This window comes from Corapipo altera, unplaced genomic scaffold (genome assembly GCF_003945725.1).
Source record: "Corapipo altera isolate COAL_440 unplaced genomic scaffold, ASM394572v1 22, whole genome shotgun sequence".
NCBI classification, from domain to species: domain Eukaryota; kingdom Metazoa; phylum Chordata; class Aves; order Passeriformes; family Pipridae; genus Corapipo; species Corapipo altera.
The window spans coordinates 14346551-14363207 of record NW_020884886.1 but is presented as its reverse complement, the minus strand read 5'-3'; the positions used below and the strand labels follow the sequence as shown (position 1 = coordinate 14363207).

The following is a 16657-nucleotide window of genomic DNA, read 5'->3' as shown; positions in this document are numbered from 1 at the left end:
GCTCATCAGCTTACCCTAAAAGCTCCGAGGCTTCTTCTGTTGCTCTCCTCTGACCATTAGCTTTCAAAACCACCAAACAGTATTCATTAAAGCCCTTTCAAGAGCTGAATACCAGCCCCTTTTCTTAAACCACAAATGACAGCAAACATAATTCCAGTACCGCATCTTAGAATCTCTGCTTCTTCTATTAACTCTTCCTACTACAGAGGGGAAAAAAACCTGCAAAAAACAAACTAAATTCTTTCTACATTGCTAAAAAATAAATTTATAGAATTCTGCTGGGGAGAAACTGCTGTAAATAATTATTTTTCCCATTATAGGACATGCACTAACTTAAAAAGGACAAGAACAGCCTTAGAAGGCTCAAGGGACTAGTAGTGGGGGTTATAAAGCCTTTCATCTTGATGTGCTTTGATTCAAATCTAGGTCTGCAGTAACTGAAAATTTCTATCTGAAATGAGCTAATGGTTTCCATTCACTTACACAACACTAAAAGAGAAAGCAAGAAAAAGCCAATCAGTCACTATGCAAGACATCAGACACCCCCCTGCAAAACAGACAACAAAAGACGACTGCTCAAAAGGTTTCTTTCTAATCATGTACAATCAGCTGTTCCAAATCAAGTTAGAAATACTGTGGTGGAACAGCAAAAAAGAGAGATGGATAGTTTTGAGACAAAACACTCTCTAGGATAGGTGATTTATATAACAGATTAAAATACCCAGCAAAAGTTTTTACTTGGATAAGGAAGAGAAAGCCAGAAGGACAAAATACACAATGACCAATTTACTGTTCCCATGAAAACCAGCCAACTTCCTCTATGATATATGGAGCTAGTTAGGTATAAAATGCTGAGATTAATTTCAGCCACATAGCAATAAGTATTTTAGAACAACAAAGAGGCACTGGATTTTATCAGTCCTTGATAAACAGATTTACGTTTTCAAACTTTACAATCTGTTGAGTCTGTTCAACTCTCCAGGATACATATGCAAGAAATTTACAAGAAGCACTTTTTTCTACCTACAGTTTTCATCAAAAGTGAAAGTCACCATCTCTCAGATTAACATTATGAGCTTCAAAATATGGAATCTTGTCATTAGGACAGTAGCAGTGTTCTTTAGAACAGTCTGTATGCAGAGTCATATGAAAGCTTAAACAGTGCAAAACGTTACCACCCAAACTCCAAACACTGTTCCAAACTCAATGCCATCAGTAAATCATGTTATTTCCTTGGGAACAACAATGCTGAAAGGGCTAGTTGTAACCTGGAAACCTCACCCATCATTGCCCAGAACACAGTTATTTATGAAAGTGCTTCTCACAAATGCTAGTAAAGCTCATTTCTACAGAAACTGCATTCCAGCTGTTTTCACAAAGAGATGCTGCATATCAGAGTGTGTACACTGCCAGCATCCTGGCCTACTGGAAGCCAAATACCAAGACCTTTGCAGCATATCCACAGAACAGCTGAAAATACTTGGAAGGCAAGATGATTAAGCAGGTAAACATACAAAGCCGTTACCATCCTTGCTGGGGATTTAATTTAAACACAGAAAACCAGGGAAATATTTAAGAGAGGATTAATGATTTAACATATCAGCATAAAAATTGTATGGATGTTTAACCAAAATGATATGACATGCATACCCTACTCATCTTGTCCACACACAGCTAATTGTTAAAAGCTTAACTGGAGTGTTTAAGCACCATCATTTGTGTAATTGCAAGTTGGGTGAAACTACAATAAATCCTAAGTACAAACAAACCAGCATCTTTCTATTTATTCTCTCCCTATGTTTTGTATTGGTGTGAGGTGTTACACTAAGTGTGAAGAAGCAGGACAAGCAATTGGTGTATTTGTTAACATTCATCAGAGCAGTAATATTTTAATTATCCATTTAACTATAAATAGTAACCTTTAAATACCTTTATTTCTGCTGGTATGGTAAATTATACATAAGGACTGACCTGGATTCTCATTCTTGTGTAACAGACTCATTTAAAATTCAAGCTGTCCCAGTACAAGTCTACTAAGACAGAGGCAGATTTGCTGATTCTAGTGCTTTTTCAGCACTTTCCATTGAGTTACTGGCATATACAGCCCAATTATTGCTTTTCTTTGGCTGTGAAGCTATGGGCTCAAACAGAGATTAGAAACAAAATGTGCTGTACTTTTAGTGGACCAAAACATAAAACTGTTTTCTATTCTCTTTCATTTTTCTAGATTATACAAATTTTCTCCCTCTATACACTCCCTCAAAATTACACTTCTAAGATGGACTGCATTAAATATTTAAATTGTTTCTGTTTCATAGGAATTACTTATAAGTTTGTATTACAGATGACAAGTGCCACTTGATTCTTCAGTTTATATTGACAGCATTTCTCAGAAATAATTGAGGGCCTCTTCTAGTTCTGGACAAGGTTTGTTACTGTGAATGATGCAATAGCTTTTATCAGGTCCCCTGCTGGGAGTTAACAGACTTCTGAGGAGATCTCAAATGATGAACTGTTAGGACTTCCACTTACTATGACCACCCAAACCCCATCTTTGACATCTCATCTACTGATTGGTGCTCACAAATACAAATGTCCACCCTTTATGGCCTCCCATCAGACATCTTTCTAATGCAATAACACATTTCTGAGAATCCTGCTAAAAACATCTTAGTCAAGCACAACATGCAAAGACTTGGCAAAGATTCTCTAATATTTTTTCATTTACTAAGGCAAGAGTTTGCATTTAATGAAAAAGCAACAGTGTCTGTACCTATTTTTTCTGTTCTTCAGTACTATTGCAGTTTCTATTTTGTGGTAAATCAAAACAACATTTTAAATATAGGTATATTGTCACTTTTGAGAACATAATTTTGTCTATATTAATGAGGTTGTGTAAGTTTACTGTGAAAACAATTTTAAGAACTCTGATTTTTAATTGAACAGATTGATATTCCTCCAAGTGGAGCACCTGAACATTTAAGTACATAACTTCTCTCATATAAGCAGCTTCACAAAGTTGTAAATCCCTGCAGTAAGCAGTGAGGGACAGTTTCCCAGATTCTGTGTTGTGAACAAAAAGAAAACATATAAATGCATGCTGCAGTTGTGCAAATAGGTAACACCAAGAACATCGCCTGACAGCTTTATAAATTGCTCTTTTCACAATCTTCAGAACAGTTATCTCCACAGAGATATAAAAATCCGGGTTTTTTACTAACCAAAAACTTTACTGCACTGACATCCTTTGAAATTATATATTTTTATTCATACAAGTGTTAAAGGAAGATTGTAATAGAGCACAACGAGTTAAAATTTAAACAATTTTACTTCTAAGATACTCCTACCATATATTTTGAGGGAAAGTGTACTTAATATTTAGAGTGTTTCACTGGGAAATATGGAAACATTATTATTCACATAATTAGGCCTACCACTTTTATTTATTATGACTTTTTAACTAAGTAATCAATTAAGTTTTCGAATAAACAAATATGTTTATGGAATACTTGTTCAGGTACTTTTAAGATGTGAACCTCAACACCCCTTTTCATGGTAACATTTTACCTGTCACTACTATGTTTTGGCTTCAAAATCTATCACCACTCAGCTTCCAATGCAACTCATATACAATATTTTCAAGGTATTTAGTCTGTCAAATGGATTTTAAAAAGGGGTATAAAGGCTCAGCTAGTCCTGCGAAGATATTAATGATCCTTTTATATGCCAATTAAGAATGCAAATGTCAAAATAATTACATAAAGTCTCTGTTTTGACTGTAGGACTTGTTTCTTGCTTCAAAAAGTACTGTTTAACAAAAGCATTAAATATAAAAAGATACATTTTAGACATAACTAGACTCATTAAGATGTGAAAAAGTAATATTGTCAATGTTTAGTGATCCTAGATATGTATTTAAAACATAAGAAAGGTCCGCTGACTGTAAGATGCTCATCAATTAATCAAATGCGTACTTACAGCACTAAAAAGCATCCAAAATTTAACACTTTTTAAAATGTGATTTTCAAATTTTAAAATACTAATTAGAGGCATTAAAATAACTGCTCAAAGAAAACTGCCACAGATGAACCCCAAACTGCAATTCTGCTTATAACTATGCTTATGTTAGAAGAAATGTTAAACATTTATTTTCTTTTTTCTTCCCTATTCCTGTGTTCCACACCCAAAATTACAGAAGTATCTCAACAAAGACTTCAGGAAGGTTGGCGTATTAATCCTTCGTGATTCTATAAAACAATAACCACTTCCTATCCCAAAGGTTTTTTAGAAGTGCAAACACTTCTAGTTCATGGTTATGTGAAAAGTGCCTTACAGCAGCAGCTACAGCACAGTTCATTCAGGAGAAAGACAGGAAAACATCCTACAGTTACTGACTGTATGTACTTAAATTAATTTTTCTGACTGGCAGAAATGAGCTGTAGACAAATTACTGGCGCAGCATTGCAACTTTCTGCCACTTTGCATCACACATTTCCCTTGAGCGGTGCAAGCCACATGTTTAGAAATACTGACTTTGGAGCAGTCGGCTTAACGATAGCATGAAAAGACCTGTACAGAACAACAGCCTGGTTTGCTATTTATTTTATTCAGCTAAGGGCAGGGGGAAAGAAAGATTTCCATATGCAATACAAGACTACACTGTCAGATCCTAGATCAAGCATCATACTGGTTTCACACACAAGAGAAGCTGTGATCCAAGACACTTACATTTCTTTAATATTAAAACATTAACATTGATTTATTCAGTTAATACCCAGGCATTATCAGAGACTGCATCATCTACAAGCAAAACCATAGTGCAGACCTATTCTTAAGTAAACAGCACAGTAAGCTTAATCACACTTAAAAATTTTTAACTCTGAGTCCATCAGGTCAGCTGTGGTTTTTAAATTTTGTAATGCAAAATGTACAACACTGCGACAGACCGGTCTCTCAAAACACAAAGTCTGTTTTCTGTACCAAAAGGATCAAGTAGCAACACACAAGATGAAGACAAGCAAAACATTCCCAGTTCACACACTCCAGGAATATTGGTACCAAAGATTCTAATGAAACTATGACTGATTTTAATAATAACAAGGTAGAATTTGGGAGGTGGGACCAGATGACCCACTGTGGTTCCTTCTACCCTGACCCATTCTGTGATTCTGTAAAAGTCACCAATTTAGAGATGGCAATACTCCAGCACAAATCATCTCCTCTAGAAATGTCACTGTTAAGGAAGAGTGGTAACAAAAACACTCTTCTGCAGATATTTAAAGAAGTCCTGCCAAAAGTAAATCTATTCTTTAGAACCAGTTTAAGGAAGGTATTGCCTAAAAAAGCTACAAAAGACCTTATAAGACAGACTGAAAGATTGTGGCAAATCCAAACAAACTAATATGGAGACAGTTTCCTTTTGTAGGCAAATCTGCAGGCAAACTAAAGACAATTTTTTTACATTTTTCCAAGGCAGTGTTATTCCACCATGAGGCATTCAGATTTCCTCAAAGACTCACAGAAAAATGGGTAAAGAACACTGCTACCAACATTGTCAACAGCAGAGTGGATGCCTGTTTGGTAAAAAATTACAGGTATTCCCAGTTCTACATTAGGCTCCATATAAAAGCCTACCAGATTACGTCACAGTAAAAAAAACAGTGAAGAAACAGATTTGCAAGTGATTAAGTAATGCAACATACTGCTCCATGCCAGACTACACAAACTTCTGAAATACATAGAAGTCTGTGGGCAAAAAGTTTACACTGTATTTAAATGTCAAGCTATACAATGCCACAGCTACTGAAGCAAAGTATTTCAAGACAGAGACTTGAGCACTCAAAATGAATAATTTAATACCAAAAGACACCTCAAGAGACTCATTTCTCCATCAGTGAGGATTTCTGTTTAATTAGCAGCTTCAGTTAACAGCCTGCCCCCCAATGGAGACATTCAACTGCGTAAGGGATAATATTTGAGAATATCATACCTTATTATATATTTTTAAAGCAAATATTCCGATCTCATCTGGAATTTCTCATGTGCAATTGATCACTGCAACTCAAAAATAGTGTGGCAATAAACAGGCTTCACAGAAAGGCAACACAAATGATCAAATATAACACCAACAATCATCACACTAAAAGGCAGAATGCTTATAAGAATCATATCAAAGCTCATAAGTATGAAAATTTATGTTTATGAGAACCATATGTCTCTTAAATATGAAAACCAGAATTTTTATTTAGTTTTAAGGATTAATGTTGCATCTACACAAGATGTGCACTTACATTTTAAGAACCCAGTTGTGCACAGCAGATGTCAAACAGAACTTCTCATAAAAGTCCTTTCAATATAAAGATTTCTGCCACTGTATGCCCACCTGCAGTCGAATCTCAGAAGGACATCACAGGCAACACTAAGGACTTGCATAGGTACACATTTGACAAAAGATAGTCTAGGGAAAATATGGGCCTGCTGCTGAATGGGCCAGGGCCCTGGTGACATGGGATATGGGAAAGGCTGAGGTACTGAATGCCCTCTGACTCTGTCTTTACTAGCAATATCGGCCTTCAGAACTTCATCAAGTTGAACAAAGGGAAGGTAAAGTCCTGCACCATCCATGAGGAACAACCCCATGCGCCAGTACATGCCGTGGGCCACTCAGTAGGAAAGCAACTTTGCAGAAAAAGACTTGGTGGTCCACCAAGTGGAACACGAGCCAGCAGTGTGCCTTTGCAGCAAAGAAGGTTAATGGTATCCTGGGGTGCATTAGGAGTGCTGTCAGCAAGTCAAGGCAGGTGATCCTTACACTCTACTCAGCAGTGGTGAGGCATTCCTGGAGTGGTGTGTCCAGTTCTGGGCTCCCCAGTACAAGAGACATTTGACCATACTGGAGAGAGTGTCTAAAGAGCCACAAAGATGATGAAGGGCCTGGAGCATTTCTCATACGAGGAAAATATGGGCGAGTTGAGACTGTTTAGCCTAGAGAAGACTCAGGGGGTCCCATCAATGTGTACAAATATCTGAAAGGAAGGTGCAGAGAAGACAGAGCCAAGGCTCTTTTTAGGGTTCTCCAGTGAGAGACAAAAGTCAACAAGCAACAACTAAAACACAACACCTAAACATAAGGAAACACTCTTCCACTGTGTGGATGACTGAATACAGGTTGCCCGGGAAGGTTGTGGGGTGTACACTCTTGGAGATATTCCAAAGCTGTCTGGACATGGTCCTGGGCAGCTTGTTCTTGGTGACCCCGCTTAAACACGGGGGAAGGTAAACCAGATGTCCTTCAGAGGTCCCTTCCAATCTGAAACACTCTGTGAAATGATCTGTTTCCAAGGTGGCAAAAGAGAAATCAAATACCTAGTTGATCATCATTTACTTATTCCACAGACTTACTCATGTTCCTTCCATAGATATTAATATTTTCTATGCCAACTCCAAATATGTATGATTTGCTTTAATACAACAGTATGGTAGAGAACAGCACTCTTCCCATTCAGCTTACCAATGATGACTGCTCCTTATACATTTCACTGAACACAGATGAAGTGATGGCCATGCAACACAAAGAAATTATCTTTATTTCTTAAGAAATACAGATATTAGAGATTTTTAAAAGAACATATTATAATAAGGACTTGCGAGATTAATCAGCATGAATCACTACTAAAAATCCTGTTTATAATTAGACTAGTAGCTGACAGATACAGAATTGTAGAGTCATTAGAAAGGTTTGGGTTAGATGGGACCTTACAGATCACCTAGTTCCAACCTCATCTCCATGGTTAGAGACACCTTCCACTAGACCAGATTGCTTAAAGCCCCATCCAACCTGGTACTTCTAGGGATGGGGCATCCACAACTTCTCTGAGCAACCTGTTCCAGTGCCTCACCATCCTCACAGTAAAGAATTTCTTCCTAATGTCTAATCTAAACCTACCCTCTTCCACTTGAAAGCCATTCCCCCTAATCATCCCTCTAATCATCTTGGAGGTCTCCTCTGGACTCAGTCCAACAGGTCAATGTCCTTCCTGTGCTGGGAACCCCAGAGCATTACTAGAAAGTAATGCTAGAGTAGAGTAGGAAACCCAACTCTTAATTGTATTTCTCCATAAAAAGTAACATTTACAGCATTAATTATAAATCTGAAATGAAGCACTGAAATGAGAGATGAATATCAGAGGGCAATATTCATAACCACGTGGTCCCAGAGATGTTTAATTTGAATTATACATATATGTTTATAAATACAAAACAAAATGCGTTGTATTACTTGCTTTAATTAAAAGCATTGTAACTTGATCATAGATTTTTTCATACTACATAAGCTTTACAAAGTCACAAAAGCAAGATGATTAAATTAGAGATGTTAATTAAAGGCTTCCATTAATTTTACTAGTGATTTGGCTCAAGGAAGTATTATTAGGAAAAAATATGCAGAACAAATCACAGTAATTATTCCCTTCACTCTAAAACAAAACTAGTTCTCTGTTTTGGTCAATGTTGCTTAAAATAGTAAGGAAAAATATCCTTTAATTCTGTACTTGGATACTATTAAATCTCAGATTAAGCTATGTATCAAGTCACCATGCAGTCCTAAATATAATCAGAAAACTGGTTTCTTAGGTGCTTCATTCTGTCTCATCGGTTTCGTGTGAAAGTAATCTCAGGTTCCCCGCTATTATTTATTTCACAAGCTCTTCTGACAATAACTACCATTCTTCTGCCTGCTTCATCTCATGCAGTCTCCACATGCATACATACTCACAACTAAGTACCAGAACAGACAGGACAAGCAAATTCTTTGTCATATTCAGACCGAGAACAGGCCCATCAGCTGGCAGGTGAAGTAGAATTTCTTATTTGGCCTTCCCTACCTACCCATAGTTTCAAAACCTTTCAGAGATTTAAAATGCAGTAAGGGCTCCATTCTGTCAGAGCTTGACTGATATTGGCAAGTAGACAGAAATGTGATTAGGGAGGAACTGATAAACCAAAAGACATAAACCCAGCTCACACAGGGAACTTACAGATGCACAAGCTGCCTGTTTTTTGCTCCTGTGTGTGTAAAACTGCCTTAGCCTGAGTGGCTACATATCGCCTAAACCCAGGATTTAGAAACAAAGTAGAACAGAAATCAACACAACAGTTCATTGTTCAAACACAACTCGGAGCTCCTATCCTTCCCTGGTTGTGTAAAACTGAAATGACCTTGAGCACATAGACGCCGATGGCAGAAATCTAGACCACCTATTAAAGCTTTAAATAACTAACGTACTTGCAGAGTAAACTGTTCAGCTAACCTAAGCAGCATAATGACCCCATCTTAGCTGCTTTACCCTCTTTTTAAAGGAATCCTTAAATGTTTCCTGTTCTGCGCAGAGAGCAAGAACTAGGCATCAGCAATATAAATGAAGTGCCAGAAGGAACAGAGTTGCCTGTTGGCACTCTCAGGGGCACGAGGTTCACTACTGAAGTAGCATGCTCAAGAAAGGGAAAACTCTTGAACCCAGATTGCTAAACTGTCAGAAGGAGAAGGCATAATCAAGAAAAAACTTTCATTATTTGCTTACCATGTCTTTTACCAGTTCTCTCATATCAACTCTAGCTAAATCTTAAGGGAAATACAAAACTAATGTGTTGTACTACTGGATGTAGATCTCCTCAGATTTAGACTGTCTGCAATCATTTGCCCATCTATCCTCCCCATTAGCTCAAAGTTCTAAAAATTCCTTAGTTAGCTTTCAGTATATGTACATATTATTTCTCATTCATTGAGCTTTTAAGTTTTCAAACAATAATGTTTGAATATTTACTGTAACTATCACTTAACCTTTTTAAGTACAATTGTTCTTTGGTTGAACTGTTAGACAATTTCTTATGCAAAGGTGCAAATTAAATTTGTATTTGTTAATTACAAAACCTTTCAGGAAGTGAAATGAGGTACAAAAGAGTGAAATTTTATTACTTATCACTTGATCTGCATACATGTTTGTAAATTCACACATTAATTTCAGTTAATTACTTTAATTTCCTTGGAAAATACTTCCAAGTTTAAAATGCCTTGGTGCTTGGTGAAGATCTTGCCAACCTTATCAAGTTATGATAACATTATGAAATGCCCTACTTACTCAATGCTTTAATTATAGTTTGAATGCAAAAGCTTGTGATTACATTTACATCCAAAAATACAATTTCTCTTACTGCATGTGAAAGAGCAAGATTTAAACTTTGATTTCATTTCTGGCAAGGACAAAGTGATAATTTAATATTCAAAAGTACTTCTTTTCAGAATATTAGAACATGTTTTAGATTATTACCAGACAAATGCATATGGATATAAAGAATAACCAACATAGAATGCTTTACTTACCTGGACATTAGCTATCAGCCTAATAGCTTATTTGTGCAAAAGTCAACATAAAACATCTACTCTGGTAACAAGTAAGAACTTGCTTGCAAACAATCCAATCATCAAAACCACTGTAAAAACCTCGTCTTCCTGTGAGCTTCTCCTACATCTCCTCGCCACTTATACACTATTTGTAAACTTTTAATCAATTTGCTAATTCAGCCACATTACTATTTGTATTCTTTACAGTTCAGCTTAGTAAACTTCACTGGACTTGAGTCTCGTCTTACTCTACACTATGAATGCGTAATATATTACACAGCCAGGTGCTGTGAATCTTTAATTCATTTTAAGGGTATACTTTAGCCCGATTTTGCCAAGTTCTACTGGCTCTGAGGCTGAGGCTGCAGGAAGTCCATGAATGGTGTGAACTTTTTTTTGTAATGAATAATACTACTTCCACCCAAGTCAACTCAAATCTGTACTAGACAGATGATATCATCACCACTGTCCCTATACAGCCCATATAAAAATCTTATCAGTATTTCCTCTTACAGCTTTGTAACATACTGGAGAAAGGAGATGAGGTGGGAGTAATGGAAGGCACATCAGAAAAAACACGAGCATTTAAAGAATAATCTAAAAGATTTTAGCTAATGTAGTCCTCTCCCTTTTTTTACGAAATTTTTGAAAGCACAATGGTATAAAGACCTGATCACAGATTTTCCTTTTCTCTCTTTCTATTTCTTCATTACTCTTTCCCTTTGTTAACAATGTATACAGAAAATGGATTCAAAAGTGCCAGGAAAAAAAAAAGAGTGCTTAGGAAGTGAACTTGCTTATAGTTCAACAGGCTGTAAGATCTTTGTCTGTAGTGAATATTAAAAAATGTTATGTCTAAACAGTTCCGGCAGTTGAGAATATGGTGACAAAACGCAATGGTGAGCACAAAAGGATTGAAAAAGCCAAAAGCAGATCTTATTACCACAACCTCTCACTTACTCTGACAAAGCTGTGTGAAACATGGAAGGAAGAATAGGAAATACATTCTGTTTCATCTAATTCCAGCTTTTAAAATGTACTGCCTATTAGATAAACTAATTACAAAAGACAAAAAGAGAGAACTTAGGGAAACTAATAGGAAACAGATACAATAGAAATACTTTAAAAATAGAAACATTTAACTGAAAACTTGCAATTCTAAAGTTGAGCTGGTTTTTATGTTTTGTGTTTACCTTTTCAAAAGAGTATCTATTTTCCTTTTCTCTTCTGGTAATTGCTATCAATCTGGCATTTCAGAAGAAAGTTGTATCTCAGACAGCAGCCTGTAAAGAAAGTGTTTCCTGCAGAGCCTCTCTTCTTACAGGTTTAAATTCCAATCAGAGCTGAGATTGGAGGGGAGGGATTTCTTTTTAACCAAACACAGAACTATAAACACAAAATAATGAGTGACCAAAGAAATAATCACACTTCTGGCCTCCCAACATTCAGTGTTTCTCAGAGTCATTTAACTTTTTATTTAGTGTTGTCCTTTCCAACACTACTGATGTAAGGCTTTGCCAAGGTGAGAATTGCTTTGTTGCTGGAGCCAGAAAGCCTATCTAGCTGAACAAATATCTCCACAATTGCAACCCACAGGAATAATTAAAGAAAGACTGTCAGAAAGGTCTGAAAGCATGAAGTTGTCCACAGCACTCCTGTTGAGGGTGGTTGAGCACCGGAACAGACTCTCCAGGGAAGTGGTCACAGCACCAAGTCTGACAGTTCAAGAAACATTTGGATGACACTCAGGCACATGGTGTCGTTCTTGGGATGTCCTGTGTAGGGTCAGGAGTTGGATTTGATGATCCTTGTGGGTCCCTTCCAACTCAGCAGATTCTATGATTCTATGTTAAGTTACTTTCATTCTTTTTAGGCAAGACACATCCTGCTGTTCCTCCTCTCCTTCATATAAAATTCAGTACATGTCGGCATGAGAAACACCTTACATTTTCAAGACATTTTTCAAAGGCTTAAAAAGCTCTAATTATGCAAAATATTTGGGCATGCTGTGGCTTTTTAAAATTGTAAGGGGTAACATTTCTCAAAGTTAGTCCCCCACTGAATGTGTAATACAAGGTCATAGAAGATTTCACAAAATGCAAGTAGAATGTTGATTTAAATTGCAATTTCTTGAACTGGAAAGTATTGCAAATTTTAAGCAAGTTGGTTAGATTCTTATGAAGTTTTAAATTAAGTTCTTTTCAATAGAGTCAATACAATGTATATTTGCTATTTTGACAAAAGTATCAGCTAAGGCAGTGAGGCAAGTCTATCGCCAGATACGTTTTCAGAGATGAAGCCAGTGCTCTACCTTCAATTTCACTGTTCTACAAAAACATCTTGTACAATTTTATAAATAGTTTTCCATTAACTCTGAAAATGTCATGGGTGCCCTTGCAATAGTCCAAGCTACTAATCAAAAATTCTTCTTCAAATATATCCTGTTCTTATGGAAGCCACTAGGATTTTTAACATCAGTTGCACTTAGAATTGCCAGAAGAGGTAATTAATTGGCAAACTATTCCTCTGAACAGATTAAAATCAATACCTCTCTCAACTTTACAGAAATTTGTCCTCTGGAAAAATGCCAACATAGTCCATAAGACACAATTACTAATCAGCAGCCCTGCTTGATAATTACTCATTCTACCTTACAATAAGATGTGAATAAAGATTTATCCCATAGTGATCTACCTTTTCTGTTCCTTTTCTTTGGAGTACATTTTGGCATTTGCTTCGAATTCTTTTTAACTAGCAGGACCACTGTACAAAAAGGTGCAGGTCAAGTCCAAAAATTCTGACAATCTCGAGGAGGTCAGCTATTTTGGCAGGTGGAGCTACCACATTTTGAACTACTGCAAAATACTGAAAACACAAAGTCTGTTCACAAAGTAATTTCTGGGGAACCTTAGCAGTTATCATAATTTTTAAAACTCAGGAAAGGGTTGATGCCATCTATAGTGAAAGATACTAAGAAGGATATGGACTGACCAAGAAGGGAAAGATTGTGACAGATGATGAACAGTAAGAAAGACCATCTCTCTTCTACATTACGACATGAATAAATTCTAGATTACAAAGGAGTGTGTTTCTTTATCAACATTGCCAAAGCAGAGAGATCTCATAGTCAAGAAAGCGGATTTTTTTCACTTTAGTAAAACCTAGTCATCATCATGGCTGGGTTTCGTGAACGAAGATTTGGGGAGGGCTCTACCCACATTTGTTACAAGCAAGCTGGTGGCTAAAAAGGCCAATACGAGACAGGCACGTCCGGTTGCAAAAGGCAGCAAAACCTAGTATTCCTAAATTAATTGGATTGCTTTTGTCACCCTCGCCGCTAATCTTCAGCAGTATTTTACTTTACAGAGAATTCAGATACAGCTAGATTCTTGCATGTATTCATGTTTTCAGCATTCTTTTATCCCTTCGTTTTGTGCAAATGTCAAAGCCATTCCCTTTGAAAATTACTTGCACTTAGAACAGTCTTACTACTTTGCTGCTAAAAAAATGAAATAAAGTGAAAGCCAGTCAGTATTATCGGAGTAATGAGATTTGACTGTGCAGTTGGTGGGCCTTTATTCATAAGAATTTCTATAAAGCCATATTTTCTCTAACAGACTGTATCATTTTTCCTGTTTTTCCTATAATGATTAAAAGATTCAAAGTGAAAGGCTTCTCATGCATTTTGAAAAGATCAAAACTGAACTTTACAGCAATACTGACAGTCTTCTAAAAAGCACACTTTGATAAAGAGCACAAGTAATGAAATCACGTAAAAATGGTTAAAAAACACTAGCACGTGAAGCCTACAAGGGTAAAGTCAATTCCTTCCTGCGTATGCTTGCCAGAAACAAGTCCTCAAAAGATGTGCAATATAACACAAAAAAAAAAAAAAGATGAAATTTCAGGTGTAAGGAAGACCCAGTATCCTTGTGGGCTAATATCACATTCCTTGTAGCATAACTTACTATTAGAATTGAGTAAATACAGTAATTACCTATAACACCGGAATCATCTCTAGTTGTTCAAAGAATCCTGTTGTTCCATTTGTCCTCCTCTTTCCAAAAAAACTGAGGTAGCAGAAAAAAATCTGGAGGCAGAAAAATAACAGTACAAACAAATAAGAATGAGCCATTGGGAAAAAAAAAATCAAAAAAACCTCAAAAGCAGATTCCCTACTCTATTCAGATAGAACTTTCTTCCATTTCTGCTGTGATTCCTAAACTTTCCGAGGAAGACGATAAAAGCGTGTCACTGCACAACTGTCACCTTAGTTCCTTCCACAACTTCAACTTACACACCCATCAACAAAGACTCCAAAGGAAGACTCCAAATATGAAATTTTTAATTTTAATTAATATGAGACATGAACTCCCAAGCAATGCTGGGTTACAAGGTTGTGACTCTTTAAAAAAAAAAATTTAACCTTAGTCCATTTTCACCCTTATCTTTGATTAGCTGTAATTCCACGAAGGGAAAAGCAGTGAAGTATTGATCTGCCATATGAAGCACTGAACACTGTTTTCAAAGACTAACACTGACGGTATTGGTGAATAAAGCCAACTACCACCACTTAACATGTTTCCTTACATGGAGCAGCTCTATAAAAATTCACACTTACTGTCACAGTGGTTCTCAACCCTTTCCTATTTACAGGCCACCACAAATCTTAAAAAAATCTAGCCTGCTGAAATAATATGTGTCTCCTTTTGGCTTGGTACCGTGTGCAATGGTACCAAGTGACTATGTACACTTTGAAGTGAAAGAAAGTAGCCTTACATGATACCTGCATGCATAATGTGATACCTAATATTTGACCTCTCATGATCTGATCTTTCTTACTAGATGCAAGACTGTCCTAGCTCTCTGAATGGTAATACCACCTCATTCTTGCATCTGGAGCAAATAACCTCATCTTGCCTACATGACTGGGTTTTAAGGCCAGACAGTGAAATAATACATGTATTTATGGTCAGCATTGCTTTGCTGGTAACTTTGAATTAAAGATTTTCTTCTTAGGAAAAAAAGCAAACAGTGGATAGTTAGGTTTGTAACCACCGCATTTTTCTAGTTGGTAAGACTGCTATAAGAAAAGGCAATTTAATTGCTGTGGGAAGAGGCAAACTGTAAGGATTTTGTAAGGGAAATGTAAAATCACACTGTAATTTCTTAAAAGCTGTAGAAACTTTCACTATTGGGCCATGTTATATCTGATTAGGTAATCTTCTTTATCATGTCATGAAATGTTGAATTATATCAATAAAACCACAAGACAACAACATAAGAAAAGAATCTTTTTAAAAGCACAGGTGATACAAAAGTCCAGAGCTGGAACAAGTTCACCAATATGAACTGTCATTGTTAGTAGTAGCTTGCAATTACTCTTTGATCATAATGGTCTAATGGGAGAATTTCTTCATCTTCACTCAAATTCTTTTCTATTTTAAATTAGCAGTCATTGCATTTTTGTGAAACGCAATGTGTTAAAATCTACTACTAAAGTGTAAACATGCTGCCTTTGGTAGTGGACCTGGCCATCCAGAGGACATAAATGAGGGATGGTTCAATTAAGCTGACACACGGCAGAAGAAAACACTATTTGACTCAGATTAGGATTATTATTTATTATTATCATTTTGGTTCTATCCTGCTTTATGCTCCTCAGCATTGTTCAGCAAGTGGAAAACAGGAAAAACATAAGATGGGAACACAATCTGCCCTATCAGGAATGCACCCATGAAGTTCAAGAATATGGTACTTTTTTTTTTTTTTAAATGCCTCTTGAAATTCTCAGGCAGAAATACCTTCATAAGAAATGATCAGAGACTGTTTCTGGTAAAATTAATGAACTGCCCATGAAAATACATCTTGTGATCTGTTTTTAAAAAGGATCCACCCCTAAAATACATAGATTTTGTCTAGATAAAAAAGCTACATCAACGTAAGTTCAAATTCTTATTCCTGTTCATGCTCGTGGAAGATCAGAACGATATATTTTTTTCTTGAAAATAAGACTGTATTTGGAGTTTAGCGCATATAATTTCATTACTGACTTTTAGATAAAAGGAAGGAACAAACTCAAGTCTTCCCTTTCGACTGTTAAGACATTACTGGCCAAGCAGCCCGACCGCGAGCCACGGATGGGGGGGTTTCAGCTGGGCTGCACCACCGCTCACACAGCTCAGCCAGTCCGACCTCAGAGCCCGGAGCCACAAAGAGGCTTTAAGGAAAAGCATGAACCAGTAATATCTATAAACA

At 36.6% G+C, this 16657-nt stretch overlaps 1 protein-coding gene across 2 annotated transcripts in view; it reads right to left on the bottom strand.

Moving 5' to 3' along the window:
- Window positions 1–16657, bottom strand: part of KLHL5 (kelch like family member 5) — a 58641-nt gene that overhangs the window by 41273 nt on the left and 711 nt on the right. For both annotated transcript variants that reach the window (XM_027642866.1, XM_027642867.1), the window contains exon 2: window positions 14397–14489. The gene's annotated coding sequence lies outside the window, so the exon portion shown is untranslated. The remainder of the gene's footprint in view (window positions 1–14396; window positions 14490–16657) is intronic.